Source organism: Sturnira hondurensis, unplaced genomic scaffold (genome assembly GCF_014824575.4).
Source record: "Sturnira hondurensis isolate 20B ecotype Veracruz unplaced genomic scaffold, ASM1482457v3 Scaffold0008196, whole genome shotgun sequence".
NCBI lineage: Eukaryota > Metazoa > Chordata > Mammalia > Chiroptera > Phyllostomidae > Sturnira > Sturnira hondurensis.
Window position 1 is genome coordinate 22,272,169 of NW_028080827.1, and position 16,506 is coordinate 22,288,674.

Here is a 16,506-nt window from a genome sequence, read left to right on the forward strand (position 1 = left end):
TGAGTTCAAAAAGAGCAGATGCAAAAGCAGATCACATGTGATAAAATTGCATGGAACTAAGAACACACACAAACGAGTACTTGTAAAATTGGTGACATTTGCATAAGGCCCTAGGATTGTATTAATGTCAGTTGCCTGGTTGTGATAGTATGTGTATTAGTTATGCAAGATGTTATCACTGGGGAAACGGGTAAAGGGGACATGAGGATTCTCTACATTATTTCTTACAACTTAATATGAACCTGCAATTACTTCAAAGTACAGAGTTTTAAAAAGTAAGGCAGACTGGTCTTATTTTAGAGCCCAAGCGCTCTGCCTTCCACAGACAGTGTGGCTGGGGAATAAGAAAGGGGAGAGGTTCACGTTCTGTGTGCACACCCACACTCATGCAAGTTAAGCATGGTTGTTCAGTGACAGTAATTATGCCACACATATGCACTGTTAAGTGAATAGCTAACTTGTTACCAGAATATTTACATTGGTGTCATTTTATATTAAGGGAATAATGTCCACTGGGGACTAACACAGCCAAAAGTCTTAGAAGGTAAAAAATGACCCTGGCTGGTGTAGCTCAGTGGATTGAGCACGGGCCTGCGAACCAGATGATCGTGGTTTGACTCCCAGTCAGGGCACATACCTGGGTTGCAGGCCAGTTCCTGGCAGGGGATGCACAAGAAGCAACCATACATTGATGTTTCTCTTCCTCTCTCCTTCCCTTCCCCTCTAAAGATAAATAAATAAATATTTTAAAAAATGAGATGTTTTTCTTGCTTTACCTAATCTCTACCATGGGAAACTCAACCTATCGGTTTCCTCTCCAAATATCTCTTTTTAATCTGCAAGAATCTTCAGGCGGAGACTGCTCATTAGTTTAAAACATAGTGATTCTTGGGGACCAGAATCACTGGGTTGTTGGAACCAGCATTCCCTCCCTATGGAGGAAGATCAGAATTGAGGGGGGGGGGTTACATAATTTGAAAACCAGCAGATACTCTTCCTTGAGAGGAGTGAGCAGCATGGAGTGAGTGCTGAGGCTAGGAACTGGAAATTATGTTCAGCAACCTCCAGCCCCCCTACAAAAGTGGAGGAAATGCAGCACAGTTACTTCATGGTGTAGCTTTGCAAAAGCAATTCTACTGAGGTAGGTATAATTTAACACCATACGCCTGTAATTTAGGCTGCACAGGGTGAAGGTTAGTCTTAGTCCACTCAAGTCAGCAGAAGAAAGTGGGGACTTATCAATACCTTAGAACCTATCACTTGAGCTTTTCTCTCTAGTAAAACAAAAATGAAGGTAATAGCAGAAAATAATAGCCAAGCTCCGATTTTACATTATATGCAATAATAGTATAAGTGAAAAAGAAATGTAAACATTTACCCTGCACTAATGCCCTTTGCAAACCACATGTCACTCTTATCTGTTGCAGTTTATCTGCCTCCAATGCCATCTCTCACCTTATGAAGAGCCTTGTTCTGGGACCCAGGATCCTTCAAGCATTTGCAGATGATGTTTTTGAGTGGCTTTCTGCTGCATTTTTTTTCAGTTTTAAACTGGCTTTCTCAGGTGATTAAAAGCTCTAAGACGTTAACTAAAGAGTACTCCAGTGAAGAGACAGTTACTGTTTCTTCCTGAAAGTAACTTTGTAATGATTAATTTAGAGTCAAGACAGAAAAAAAAAAGAACTTAAAAAAAAAGAGAAAAAGCAAATTCAGACTTTGTAAATTTCCTGTGCAGAGTTAAAGGTATGGGTTTTTTGTCGTTGTTGTTGTTGTTGTTGTTGTTGGGTTGTTGTTTTTTTTTTCTGATCAGGGAAAGCATATAAGGAACTCTACCAGGGGTGTCAAACTCATTTCCACACGGGGCCACATTAGCCTAGTGTTTGCCTTCAAAGGGCCGAATGCCATTTTAGGACTGAATACATGCAACTACTCCTTAACTAGGGGCAAGGAGCTCGGTGCTGCCTCAGGGTAGAAACAAGGTGCTGGGCCAGATAAAACAAGGTGGAGGGCCGGGTTCGGCCTGTGGGCCTTGTGTTTGCCACCCGTGCTCTAACCAAACAGTCCATCTTCCCCCAAAGCTGCTGTTAGGTGTAATTTATTTCTCATGTACGAAATAGTAAAAAACAAACAAACAAGAAAAACCCCACATCTTCTCCTGTCACCCTGTAGTAACCCCCAGGTCCTTCTACACTTCTTCAGTAAATGTCTTTCTTATTTCTCTGACCATTTGAACTGATCGAAACAGTCTTCATGTTTCGAAGAAGAAACATGAGAAAACTGTAGAGGGAAACTGTAGAGTTACATCAGGGAGGGTCAGCTGGTTTAAGCACATTATCAGTTATGGTCCAGCCCAGGGCCTGTTGGAGTGAAAGGGAATCATTCTCCCCAGGGCCCTAAGGCAATAGGTAGTGAAAAGAGGAAGGGAGAAATTGATTGGAGACATGCAAGTCAAAGACTTGCATAAGAACATAAGAAGTTGGCAGGGAAAAAGGAGAACAACACAGAAAAGGAGCAGGAAAGAGACAGAAGACAATCTGACTTATGGTTTTGCCCCCAAAGGGCATTCATTAGGAATTAGGATTCTCCATTTTCCCTCGTTAAATACATGAAGGAAGAAGAAACAGATTTGGCACAATTTAACTTTTTTTTTTCATCTTCACCTGAGGAATTTTTTTCATTGCTTTTAGAGAAAGAGGAAGGCAGAGAAATATCAGTGCTAGAGAGAAGCATTGATTGGTTGCCTCCTGTAGGTGCCCAGATATGGAATCAAACCTGCAACCCAGATATATGCTCTGACTGGGAATCAAACCCACAAATTTTGGTTATGGGACGACCATCCAAACAACTAGCCACACCAGCTAGGCCCACTACTGTCCTGGAAGTCATGAGCCATTCAAAAGAAACATCAATCTTCATTCTTGCCCTTGAGGAATATATCATTCCCTCTTGGAGAAGCAAAAATATGCACACACAAGAGAATAAGAGAGTACTGTGAAGTGGCATTGGACTCTAATCAGGCCCTCCAGTTGGGCATCATACACATATATAACATGACAGAAGAGAGGAATGATTGCCCTAAAAACATGGCTTCCATCAGGTCGTTCTGCCCACTGCTTTTCGTGTCAGGTCCTGGATCTCCTTCCTAAGATGAAGCGCCCTGCAGATCCATGCAAATGTGTGTATCTTCAATGTCCCCAGACAGTCCACCCTCCTGCCACTCTGCCCATATGTGCTGCTGAGTCTGCCCTCTGCTGCTCTTCCTATCCAGATCATCAGTCCAAAGGCCTATTTGATGCTCTGTCTCTGTTCACTCTTCTTTATTTGACACAGCAGTTCACGCATTTGATGAAGTGGTTATTAAATATGTGTTTTGGGGAGCACATGGGTTGAACATTTACATGCTTTCCAACATTTTTACTTGGCCCTCACATGGAGAAGAGCTGTTGCATGTGTGTGCACACGAGTGGGGAGGAGTCTGGCCATCGTTTTTAAACCATCCTTTTTCATGTGCTGGCATCCGGAAATGTTCTGCTATTCCAGACTGTAGTGCCTGAAGGTAGGCAACACGGCTTCATTCAAAGTAAAAGGAAATTAAATTCTGGCGTAAGAAACTTGGGTATTCCTTTCCCTCGCCCTCTCCTGGATACTTGGCCAACATGACATGGAATCTTCACCTTTTTGTTAAAAAAAGACCCTTGACTAGAAAATGATGTAACATTTTCCCCCAAACAAGACCACTTTAAGTTTTCTGGAATTTGATGCATATACCAAAGAAATGGGAACCCAGAAACTTAGATATTAAAATATCGATAGTCCTTCAAAAGCTTCTAGTAGCTACATTTCAAAAAGTAAAACTTTCATATTTTATTTAACTCAAAATACCCTCAAAGAGTATCATTTCAACATGTAACCAATATAAAAAGTATTAATGAGATCATTTAAACTGGTATTTGTATGAAGTCTTTGAAATCGAGTGTGTATTACGCATTTACAGCACATCTCAATTCAGACTACCTACATGTGGTCAATAAGTAGCGAGTGACCAGATAGTGCAGTGTTAGAACTGGAAAAGGATTCCACTTCCTCTAATCCACCGCCTGTTGTTACAAGGAACCTGGGTTCAGGAGGGTTTAGTGCCTTGTTCAAGACGATCATACGAGTGATTGCATCAGACCTCTAGTCTGGGCCCATCCACCCCAGTACTGGCCACCTATGAAGGTTCATGGGTGATGCAAATAGCTGCCTCAGAATGAAACAGTGCTTTAAAATATTTTTAAAGTCACCACCCTTTAAAACTTGTGGACTCCCCAAAAAGAATTTTAGTAAGTAAAATTTCAGAAGAAAACAGCTAAATATGTACTATTTTACTATTTAAAAATGACAACCTAGTAGGTCATTTAATGCCTACCCCACAGCCTGCTTGCTTTGCACTCAGCAGTATCTGAGCCTGCAGGGTACCCAGCAGAGACGAGGCTGGGGGACAAGAAGGCAGTGCAATGCCTGCCCTCCAGGGAGCGTGTGGGAGTGATGCCTCTCCACCTTCCATTGTTCATCCCATCCACATCAGCTCCTGCCAGCATCCCAAGGATCCATATTGTTTTCCATAATTAATCTCAAAGACCCTGAGATAACTAAGTGAATTTTTGTCTTCCACTATGCACATTTGGTAGTGTTTTCTGAACCAAGTCAAAGCTGAATTCAGGAAATGAGCATTTCAAAAACAGAAAATGAGACCAATAGGAAGACATTGCTTCCGATAATGAGGACATTTGGCAGTAAACTGAATAATGAGAACATCTTTGCACCTGAACTTTTGAGAAAGCAATACCTACATCATTACAAAGAGCAAGATAAATCTTTGAGTTACATTTTGTTTTCAGTTGAGAGGGAATGGGCATGATTCTCTGAGGACATAATTTAGGCTGCTTTGCACCAAAATACTGAGGCCAAAGTGATGACAAATCTAATGGCAGTGACCTCTGTGAGTCCTATTTCAATCTATGTCAAATGCCATCTTAGAGGCTGAGGGTTGGGAGCTAATGCTGAGATGCCCAAATGCCATACTCAGGCCTTAATAAAAGTGTACTTTGTCCAATTCTTGATTATTGAGATCTCCTCCCCTACAACGTGCAGCTGATTTCTGGGTTTCCTAAAGTGCAAATAAGATAAAAGGAAATAAGAGCAGCTGAGAGAAAGATCAGTGTCTATTTGTGTGTTACTGATCACAGGTCAAAGTCAATAACAGGTCAAAATGTGTGTGTGTGTGTGTGTGAGAGAGAGAGAGAGAGAGAGAGAATGAACGAATGAATAGGTAGATGTGCTCTGTAGCTTGTCCCCTCTGCCCTTCCCCAACTGCTCTATGCACTAAGAGGCCAACCCAGATGCGCTGCATTAAGGGGCTCCTTTGTGCCCTGGCATCCCATTAGGCCCAGCTGATGGGGTCACTGGCAAAAGATTGGGAGGTAGAAGGAGCATGCGGTTGGGGCATTTATTCGCCCAGCTTGCTCATTCTAGGGTATTTGGAGGCTGGTTGCATCCCTTAAGATCATAACTGTTGAGCAGTCCTCTCCTCTTGCCAATGAGGCCTAGGATTAACCCCCTGACATCACCTTCTAGGCAGGTACTACCCTTGTTTCCCTGTGCCCAGCCAACCCCTCTGTAATCAGTCTCTTTATTAACTATTCCCCAAATACCTAATTCGAGTTTACCCACTATTTCCCCTGAGATCTTGATCGATAGGGTCGTTATGCATATATTCCATGCTCCAGAAACAATGGCCCCTCTCTCTATTAGTATATAATACCTTGATTTTTCTATTGTCCAGCATTTTAGGTCAGTTCCCCCAAGCAGACCTTGAGATGAAGAATTGTGTGCAAGAGTTTTATTGAAGAGATGCTCCTGGGAGCAACCTGCAAGGGGGTGTGGTGGAGGAAGAGGAGGGGGAAGCAAGACAGAGAAAGCAGAAGTCAGCAAGGATATGATTTCAGACAAAGTCCCAGCCTCAGCTGAATCTCGAGTGGAACTCTGGGGCATATATATCTCAGAGTTTGTACCAATAAGCCAGGGACCCAAGGATATCCAAGTCAAGAACCTTCACTTTATGCTCCACATATAGCCTCTGTAATTTGAAAGTATTTAGGGAGGGAGACACACCACTTAATTGGCTCAATAATGGAGTTATTGGTAAAGAGCAAAGAGTGACCTCCAGGTACCAAAAAAGCTCACAGCAGTTGCTCACAGATGCACCCTTTAAAAAAACACTGCACATAACTTGCCCTGGCCACCATGGCTCAGTTGTTTGGAGTGATGTTCCTCAACTGGAAATGTGCAGGCTCAATCCCCTGTCAGGGCACATACCTAGGATGCAGGTTTGATGTCCTGTCCAGGCACCCATGGAAGGCAAACAATCGGTGCTTCTCTCTAGCATCGATGTTTCTCCCCTTTCCTCCTCTCTCTCTTTCTCTAAAAGCGATGAGAAAATGTCCTTGGGTGAGGATTTAAAAAGAAAGAATAAGAAAGGAAAAAGAGAAAACACTGCAGGTAATTAAACAGCGTTTGCTTTTCTGGACTTGGCTAATACACTGTAATATTAGTAAAAATCAAATGAAGGCCAATTCTTAAAGAGCAAAGGCATTTTTGTGGGAATCTTAGCTGCCAGATGCAGGTGGTAGTTCTGTGGTATGTGTGCATGTGGTTGGGGGCAGGGGAGATGTATCAACACTTGCCATTTCCCTCTGAAGCTTCTAACACTTGGAAATTTGTCATAGAAGCTTTTCTCATCTGCAGTTCAAACACTTCTTTTTCAGCGGGAATTTAGCTGAAGTCGAAATCACCATCTGGTATCTCATATTGAACTGGGTGCTTTGTGTGCCAAGAACTTTTTCTCTTGGCAATGATGTCGGCTGTGATCTTTTAAAAATATTTCTTGGGTTGGCAGTCTTGAATGAACAGAGCAAGCAGCCTGTCTTGGAATTTAGGAAGAGACGTGTTGAGCAAGTTGTTTCCCCAGGAAGGAAAGTGCGAGGTGAAAAGTTGAACCTTAGGTTTTGAAACCCCAGAAGCTGTAGCTGTTATTATTGAGCTATAACCAGCTAGGGAATAAAAGCTCATAATATGATTAGAAGTAGCAAAATGTCACACAAGACCTAGAAGTGGAGTATTCAATTCATACCAAAAATGCCATTTAAGCACTTTTAAGGTATAAAATGATATCCTCCATGGCTTAATGCAGCAATTTTCAACCAGTGTGCTGCATGGGTTTTGAAAACATGCAATACCTGACTATTTAGTCAGGGGCACAGACCTCTTTTCCCTTAGACTGCCAAATTTAAAAAATGATAATGGCCAACTCAATCATTGTCTGGTATGAATGAGTAAAAATTACACTTATTTTTCATCAGATTGGCAAAAATGTATATATTTTTGGTGTGCCAAAATATTTAGTAATTAGTTTATGTGTGCCCTGAGGTGAAAAGCATTGACAATCTCTGCCTTAGGGACCTACCAACGACTAAGAAAGGGGTCTCTGCACCCAAGTGGTTCACCTTCCAGTGGCCCGGATGCCTAGGAGGAAACAAGGCAGACTATATATACTAAGGAGTGTCGCTGGCACCGTGTACGTCCTCCCGGACGCTCTCAGATGCCTGTTACCATGTTGTGTGTCCCTCCATCAAGTGCAATTGCTTCCCCAGGCCTGCACCTATAGCTCCTCTTCAGTGGCTGCCCTTGGGTTCTGTGTACACACACAGAGAGCAGAAGTGCTTGGGAGCTTCGTCCCTACGCTCAGCGGGGAGTAAGGAAGCCCAGGTCTCTGACCTTACAGCTGGACATAAATTCGTAGCCCTGTAGAATCAGGCTGAGCTACTCTCTCCACGGCTTTGCCTGAACTCACCCTTGCTCAGCCTCTTTCCTCCCCCTCTCCTGCTTTCCATGTTTACTCGCCGGGCTCTTCTGGGAGTATTTCCTTAATAAAATACTTCCCTACATATCTTCCTCTAAGAATTGGCTCCTGGGAAGCTGACCTAAGACAAGGGGCACAATAAGGATATAGACAAAATGCTATGAGAGCTCAAGAGTGACTAATTCTGCCTGGAGATCAAGGAGGTTTCCATTAAAGGAAGGTTATTTGAACTGGGCATTGAAGGGTAGTTTGGACTTTGCCAGGCAGAAGTAATTGAGGAATGTCATGATAAATCTAGGGAAAACTATAGAGTCTGGCACAAATAATGCCCCCTTTTATTACAAACTCTGTTATTACAAAATCATAAGCATGTAATTCTGTAACACAACAATATCACACTCAGGCACAGCATATGACATAGTAGATGAAATGTTCAAACTAACACTATAAACCATTACATCCATACTATTACCCTACGCACCACACTCAAGCAGGCATGACTTCCACCAGACCCCATACAGACCTGTGCAGGGGTAATGAAGGTTATGGTGGGAGGCGGTGGGAGACAAAACTGCAAAGATAGGCTGGGATTAACCAAAGTCTTCAATATTGTTAAGAATTTGGGGTCTTTACAAGCCGTTTTGGTTTCTGAGCAGGGGAGAAACATGATAGACCTCCCTTTTAGAAAATAATTAAGTGGAAATATAAAAACAGGTCAGAGACGTAAGAGATAAGCAATAGAAGCCAGTTTGGGGGTCATTGCAATATTCTGGGGGAGGGTGATGAGGGACTGACTTAGGGCACTGGGCATGAGAATGACAAGGGGAGGGTGGATTTAGGGAATAAATGAATGGACTTGTCAACTAACTGGATGTAGATGGGAACAGTCAGAAGTGGCCAAAGTGTTGGGTTGGGTTAGAGAGTAAATGATGTTACCACCCGCCAAGAGAGAGAAACCAATAGGCAAAAGCCAGAGAAATGTGTGAGTTCATTTTGCATATGTTGAAATTAAAGGAGGCACCTAAAGTCTGAGAATAAAAACATAAAGAAAATATTTGGATACTCAAACACTGAAGTTCTAGTTCAAGGTTAGACCAAAGAGAGACACTTCTTAAAAATAGCTTTCTGGAATGGAATCAAAATAATAAAACCAACCACAGAAACTTGGACACCCTTTAAAAATAAGAACACAAAACTTATTTATGACAAAGTGCAATACTTCCTTTTTTGTTATGGTTTAAGTTTACTGATTAAAACTAGAGTAGGGCATCCATATGATCTAAAGATTATGTCTGATGTATTAAATTTGTCTGGCTATTTGGAGCAATCTGTGAAAGCAGAGTCCTATGACGATGCTGAAAGAAAGAAAAATAATGCTGTCAGTGTGTACAGCCCGTTATCTGTCTAATGTAACACATTGCTGGAGGAGGGACAGCTGGAGAAAGAAATCCATCAACAGACAGTGGTCATTTCCTGGTCCTTAATTATTGCTGTTCACTTGCTTTATGGCCTCGTATTGATTTTTTAAAAAATAAGTCAATATGTCCATGTGAGAACTGGCATCCCTGCAGCCTTGACATTTAAGCAGCGTACAATTAGAAGAGAAAGCACAAGTCCAAATTCCTGACAAATGTTTCCTTTTGAGGAAAAGTCTACTTTACACAAGATACATTGTTTCAAAAGCCAAATGGATTACAGGGCAAGAGAAAGTCCTCACTATTCTGTATCAGTGTTATATGTAAATTCTTTTCTTTGAAAATACTTAATACTTGGAAACTAACACTTCCTCCTATCCTAAGGTAAGGTGTATTGATAGATTTCAGAAGCCAAGACACCTATAGAAATAATAGAGGAATAGAAGATAGAAAACACAGTGGGCAAGAGAAGGAGGGCACGGTGTTTATTCATTCGCTCTTTCTGCCTCTCTGCGTCACTCCTTTCCTTCATCCCTTGCTCAGTCCTTCCTTCCCCCCCCACCCCCCCACCCCCCGCCACTTGCAGGACTACTTGAGAACTTACTGTGTGTTAGAAATTGTACTAGGAGTAAGAGATAATATTCTGAGCAAGAGAAACATACATAATCTCTACCCTCAGAGAATCTATCATACTTGACTTCAGATTCTACATTTAAATAAAAGATAATATCACTTGTTTTTCACTCCTGTTCTCTCTCACTTTCATGTTGGGTAAGAAAGCATATTCGTTTCACCTATTTGTTTGGCAACTGTGCTGGGCATAACCCAGCTCAGCTGCCTGCATTTGAAATACAACTCTCTCACTGAATAGTTGTGTGTATTTGGCCAAGTGACGTAACCTTTTGACCTTCTGTCTCTCTTCATCTATAAAGCATAGATGGCAATTGCACATGTCTCACAGGACAGTTTTGAGTATTACAAGAAGTAATTCATTTAGAGCTTAGAATGGGCTCCGATACACAGGGAGTGATCAATTGATGTTACCCACTGTTATTTATATCATGCACAGGAGAAAACAGATGAAACAGGCCATATCTCTTGAGGAGCTTATAGTCTTGCAGGTGGAGACAGACGGGTACACAGATAAAGGTAATAAAGTGTGGTGGGTTATATAACGAAAAAAGAACACTTAGGCTATCGTGGGGGGGTTCACAAGGAAGGGAGTGGTGAATTCTTTGAGTCAACTCTTTTGAAATGGATGTAATATCAATCCAAAGTAGTTTCTTATTTCCCTGACCCTTAGGTAAATGATCCTTCCCTATTAAATGCCTGTTTTGCTTGCTTTATTTGCCCCTGGTTATTCCACTGTGAATAGTTACATAAACACAAATGAAGGCTTTTTATGGAGGAACATTGTGGTCCCTCTTTATTTGTACTCTGAATAGAGCTCACCAGAATGGGTGAAACTAGGTTACATTTTCCTGATTTTGTATGTTCAGTGGCATAGTTCTTATATAAATCAGAGTTGTTTGTGCAAAGGGAAAATAGGCCTTTTCCAACCCCGGAAAGTAATCTTATTCCTTTTGCCAGTGACTGTCGACATCACGGCCATGTGATTTTATTCTGGCCAATGGCCACCAAAGTAAGCTTGGGGTTCTGGGAAGATTTTCTCAATAATATGAGACTAATGGGAAGAAATACCACTATTCTTCTCTGGATGTTGTTGGTCTGCATGCAATGGCTGGCACTGCTACAGCCATCTTGTGACCATAAAGGAAGCTACCACTGACACCCTAACGATGGCCAAATAGAAAGATGGAAACAAAGTGGGTCCCTGAAGACACCCCTGAGCTGCTGTTTTTACTTATCTGGGCCCTGATCCACCTCCAGACTACATATTGTATGAGAAAATAATATCTTAATTGTTCATGTTGCTTTTAGATGGTTTTTCTTCCAGTTAACTCTTTGTGGTAGCTTGTCCTCAAAGATTTGGGGTACTTCCCTGTGGGAAAATTGTACATACTCTTCCTTTTAAGCGCGGTCATGGACATAGGACTTGCTTTGACTAAAGGAATGTCAGCAGCATGATGGGGCACTTCTGGGCAGAAGCTTGGAGGGCCAACGTGTGGCTTGTCATGCTCCCTGTCCCCTGCCCCTTCGATCAGGGAAGCACGCTGAGAGGGGGCCTCTGCCAACCTGGCCCTCAATGACTACAGTCAGTAGGGTCTTCTTGTTTCTTCCACGATGGACGTGTGGCATGAACAAGAAATATACTTTATCATTTTAAGCTGCTGAAAAGTGTTGTTATTGTTGTTACTGTGGAGAAGTCTGGTCTATTTTGACTGGTAAACGTCCTAAAAGCTGTAGTGACTGAAGACAGTGATATGAAGGCAAGAGCTTGAGATGCAGCACCCTGACTCCAAGTAACTGAACAGTGACTGGGAAGAACAGGCTCACCTCTGCCCACTCCACACACTTGCTGCTTAGTGAGATCAGCCTCAGAATAGTAAGTAATTTAATCCAAATAATGTTGTTAATATGTCTTTTCTTCAATGCATTATTTAGAGTAAATTAATCATGACTTATTAAGTGTCTCTTTAGTATCTCTGACACTCACCTCATCACTTTGCCCCACCAGGCTACTGTTTTTGTAATGACCTCACTATCCGCTTCCCTAACCACCTGCCTACCTAGACACCTACCTAGGGGCTTTCGGTAATGGTTCAGTGGCCACAGAGCTGAGTTTCTGTTGCACAAATGTGAACTTAGGGTGATGTGTCAGTGGGGGCTGGGCAGGACGAGGGTGATGGTGATAGGTTCACTTAGCCCTCCTTCTATCCTGGGTGCCATTCGAAGCACTTGCTATGTAGTAACTCAACCCTCATTGTCTGAGGCAGGTATTATTGTTCTCTCTCCTTTCTGGAGGAGGAAACAGAGACACAGAGGTTAAGTGTCTTGTCTAAGGTTGTGCAACTGAAACGCAGTGGCACTTGGACTTGATTCCAGGCAATCTGGCTCCAGACTCCTGTCCTAACTCTGAGGCTCACCCAAGAGCAGCAGAGGGTGTTCGTGGGCATCAGTTCTTAAAGAAGCAACAGGTTAAAAGCCCCTTTGAGCTTCACCTGATGTAAATCCTAGCTGGGTGTTCTTTCACAATTTGCGAAGCAAGTTTGTGTCCTGGTTCCCTCAATGGCCAGATGGCATTGCTGATGGTTCTGTCCTCTATGAAGTAACTGAGGCAGGTGAGGACCCTAGTTCACAGCTGGGTTTCGGTAGTTATTGAGGCCGTCGAAACATTCTGGGACAGACCCTGCGCCCAGAGGGTGCAGAAGTCTTGGGCATATGGAGAGTCCTGCATGAACATGAAACGGCCATTTGGGGATTTCTCTAGGAGTTTGTAGGAGGGTACGACGGGTTGTAAGGTGACAACAGGACCTGGAAAAGGCTGTCTGGAGAGTCACTTCTGGGGTCTGTAGGCAAAATAGCAGCAGAGATGCACTTGGCATTCTGGAATGGACGGTCAAGTAAGCCATTGAGACCAACTGTGAGTTAGAAGGTTGGGAGCAGAATACTATCGAATGTAAACTGCTGTTGAAAAAGGACAATTTTAAAGAGGGTTGGGGCATTTCTCTGAGGACTGAAAGGGGTGCATAGATGTGCATGTGAGTCGGGTGGTGAGGACAAGGAACCTGGATCTGAAATTGTTTCAGAAAGGCTTCAGAAATGTAGCGCAAGAGAGAGAACTTAGTCCTTCGGGAAAACGCAATGAACCGCCAGCAGGTCCTGTTGGTTGGGGCTCTAAAGTGTTTTTTTTTGAAATTGAACACTTCTTCTTACCATCCCCACGTGGCCACTGCCAACACCCTCCTATGGCCACCACTGGGTCTCCCTTAGACTCCTGGGTCAGTCTAACTGGTCTCCCTTCTTCCACACTAGTCCCTGCCCCAACCATTCATTTGCCTCATAGGAGACAAGGTGATCTTTTTAAAGAATGTAGTCGGTTCCTATAGCTTCTTCTCACTCTCAGAATAAACCTCAAATCTTTACTGCACAATCTGCCTAATACCTGGGCCTCATTTCTCACTCACACCCGCTCCTCCGTGTTTCTCCAGTCTAGCCCCTTACGTCTTCTCTCTGCCGTATGAACACCCAGGGCTCCTTCCTGCGTTAGCTGTTCCCTTCGCCTGCAATGCTTTCCCCCAGGCTCTTTGCACAGCTGGCTCCGTCTCCTCCTTTGGTCTTAATCCAAATGTCACCTTCTCCAGTTCCCCAATCCCCATTCCCTGCTCCTCTCTCTCTCTTGCCACCTTTTGTACCATTAGCAGATTTCCTTTCCTCCGCGGTACTCACCACTGTCTGAAACGATCCCGTTTGTTCATCTGCCCATTTAGCCGGCTGTCGCCAGTCTTGCCCGTTAGCCGGACTGAGCCTTGCTCGCCTCATTCATCGCCATAGCACCCAGATCAGTTTCCAGTGCAGGAGGCTCCATAAATTAAGAAATAAGTAATTTACATGTAATTTCTGTCAGTAATGCCTTTCAAACAGTTTACTCACATATGTCCCAGTGGAAAAAAGGAGAAAAATTAATTTTATCTACATTTAATTGAATATTAATGTAGTCTTTGGATAATGGCAATGGAATATCTGAGCACAATTTTGTGAGGTTATCTACCTCTAGAAAATCTGAAATTACATTTACCTTCAAATAAATTATTTTTTAACCCAGGAGCAATGACTGATAGGTTCCTATTTTTAAATATTATGAAAATATAAAATATAAGCTACCATGTTTCTATAATAAAGAGCTGATAGTTAGAAAGGCTAAAGAATACAATACCAAAATCTAGCTAACCGTATTTTCTTTACTGATTTCTTTGAATAATTTATTGGTACTGAATATTTATTAGCAATCCTTTGAAATATTAACATTCTACCTGGGTATTAACTGCATTTGCCTATTTGTCTTATTTCTGGATTTGATTCCACATTTTTATATTTAGAGATCCTTAGTGGAGAGCCCTCTGGGATATAATCATCTTCATCCTACATGTGGTTAAATTTGGTCATATTTACTGATTGTGCAAAGAGCCCTTTCTGAGAAGTAAATATTAATGCTGACTGGTTCTGAAAAAGGAACCCTCAGGGCACCTCTTCTCCTTCTTTCCATTTTTAGACACCTCTGTTAACTGTCTAACGCTTGAGTGTAAGTGTTTTTAAAGGAACTTGTGAAGATTTGGAAAAGATTTCACTTTTAATATCCCAGATTGCATCCTCTGCATTTGGCTGGTTTTGTTACACGCGTTCCATCTGTCTTGGAGATACGGAAGCCTCAGTTGCAGAAAAGGGAAAGGGCAAATCTGTTTCCCTAGTTCTCTAAAATATCGAAAAATTCCTTCACGTAGACGATCTAGCAGAGAGAGGGCTTCCTTCACTTCTGATCTGCACAACACTCACGACCCAGGAGCTGTCAACCTGCCATGCAAAGCTGGGGAAGGGAGAAAGTGCTTAGTTACTCCCTGGTTAGAAATTTGCAAGGTGGAAAGCCTTTTGCACAACTTCTGCTTCGAGAGACTTCTGTAAGATTTCTTACCATTTCAGGTGAATTTAATGAAACACACAGATTGGTTCTTCTATTATGAATATACTTTAGAAGAATATAATCGACTTACTTGCTGGCTACAGTTGATCTGGGAATTCTGATACCTTTCTTTCCTGTTTCAGGCTAAGTACAGAATGAAAACAAATCTAGAAAACAACACATTTCTTTGCCTATCCCCAGCTGCACCTGACAGTGAAAGAAGTTGAAATCTTACTCCTCACTGGACATTACATCCAATTTCAAGCTTCTATTTATCTTTTTTTCAGCCACCGGAGAATACCCAGTAACGTTTTTTGTTCCTCTGAAAATCAGCCGGTTGTATTTGTAACTGGAGCACTTCATGAACTGGGTGTCTGGGAGACCTAAGTGCTTTTTATCTGCCCCAGCATTGTTTAACATTATATTTATGTATTTGCTGAGTGTCTTGTAGCCTTAGAATGTGAACTGCGGGAGACTAATGATCTTTTACAATGCGGGTAACACCAAATAAAATAGGGATTCTTCAATGTCATCGCAAGGGACTTTAATCTGGAGCTATAAAGTGACACCTTTCTTGTGTGAACAGAATCAAACATCCAGTATGCAAAACTCACAGCCCCCGACTTTACGAACCTCTGCTGGACTGAGATGATGCTAGTATCCCAGTTTGTTAACTTGTGGAGGATCATTATTTTAGAATTGTTATAAACAAACCATTTCAAAGCAAAATGCCCTATTTAAATATTACGTGTTATTTAAAGCTGACTTTACAGTTTACAAACCATGGCTCAAACTGATAAATGTATCCATTAGTGCCTAACCCACATGATATCAAATTTTGTCATGTCCCAGGACTCATCTGAGAGCTCCATTCACTTGCCATCAATATCCCCTATCCTGTTACAAGACCTTGTCATCATCTCTGAAATATGGAACTTTGAAATTCCACTCTGACCTCAACCCTCTCCCCTTCTTTGCCCTATACTTTTACCCCACCTATCTTCAGTCTTAATAAGGCACCGGACTTCAATTTCCCATCTAACCACCCGCAGTCCTCTCAGATTCAAGGACCCTCCCATCATCAGACACAGCCCCCTTCTTCCTTTGACTTGCTGGCACAGACGACCTACAGACCCTCAGTCTTGGATCCAGCCGTCCGTCTGCTTTCTCTGGCCCTTGAGCTTCCAGGAGAGAACCACATAGCACATAATCAGGCAGGAAGGTGCTGATACAGATTCTGAATTTCAAACGTCACCTGGACACTCAAGATGATCTGAAATTCTTTGATCATTCCCAGTTAATTCCTTATAATCTACCTGGTCTGAGACACGTGGGACTGACCCACACGAATGAATGATGCACATTTAGGACAGAGCCAAACTATGCTAATCAAAATACATAAAGGTCCTTTTTTCTTTGGATTTCATATGGGCCAAACTTTTCCCATTTTGGTTTTGGTTTTGGTTTTGTTTTGGGGGGGGGTATGTGTCTCTTCTTATTTTCATTTTCTTTTGCAGTTTTCCAAATAGATTACTTCTTGGAGAAATTAAAGAGTTTAGCGGAGTACTAAAAAGTTTAAGATAATCACAAAATATTGAGTACATACCTATTAT

At 42.2% G+C, this 16,506-nt stretch overlaps 1 long non-coding RNA gene across 1 annotated transcript; it reads left to right on the plus strand.

Moving 5' to 3' along the window:
- Positions 1-763: 763 nt before the first annotated feature.
- On the plus strand, positions 764-1,670 carry LOC118992385 (uncharacterized). The gene is made up of 2 exons (XR_005067619.1): positions 764-1,141; positions 1,428-1,670. It is a non-coding gene; the product is annotated as an uncharacterized LOC118992385 (long non-coding RNA).
- Positions 1,671-16,506: the final 14,836 nt, after the last annotated feature.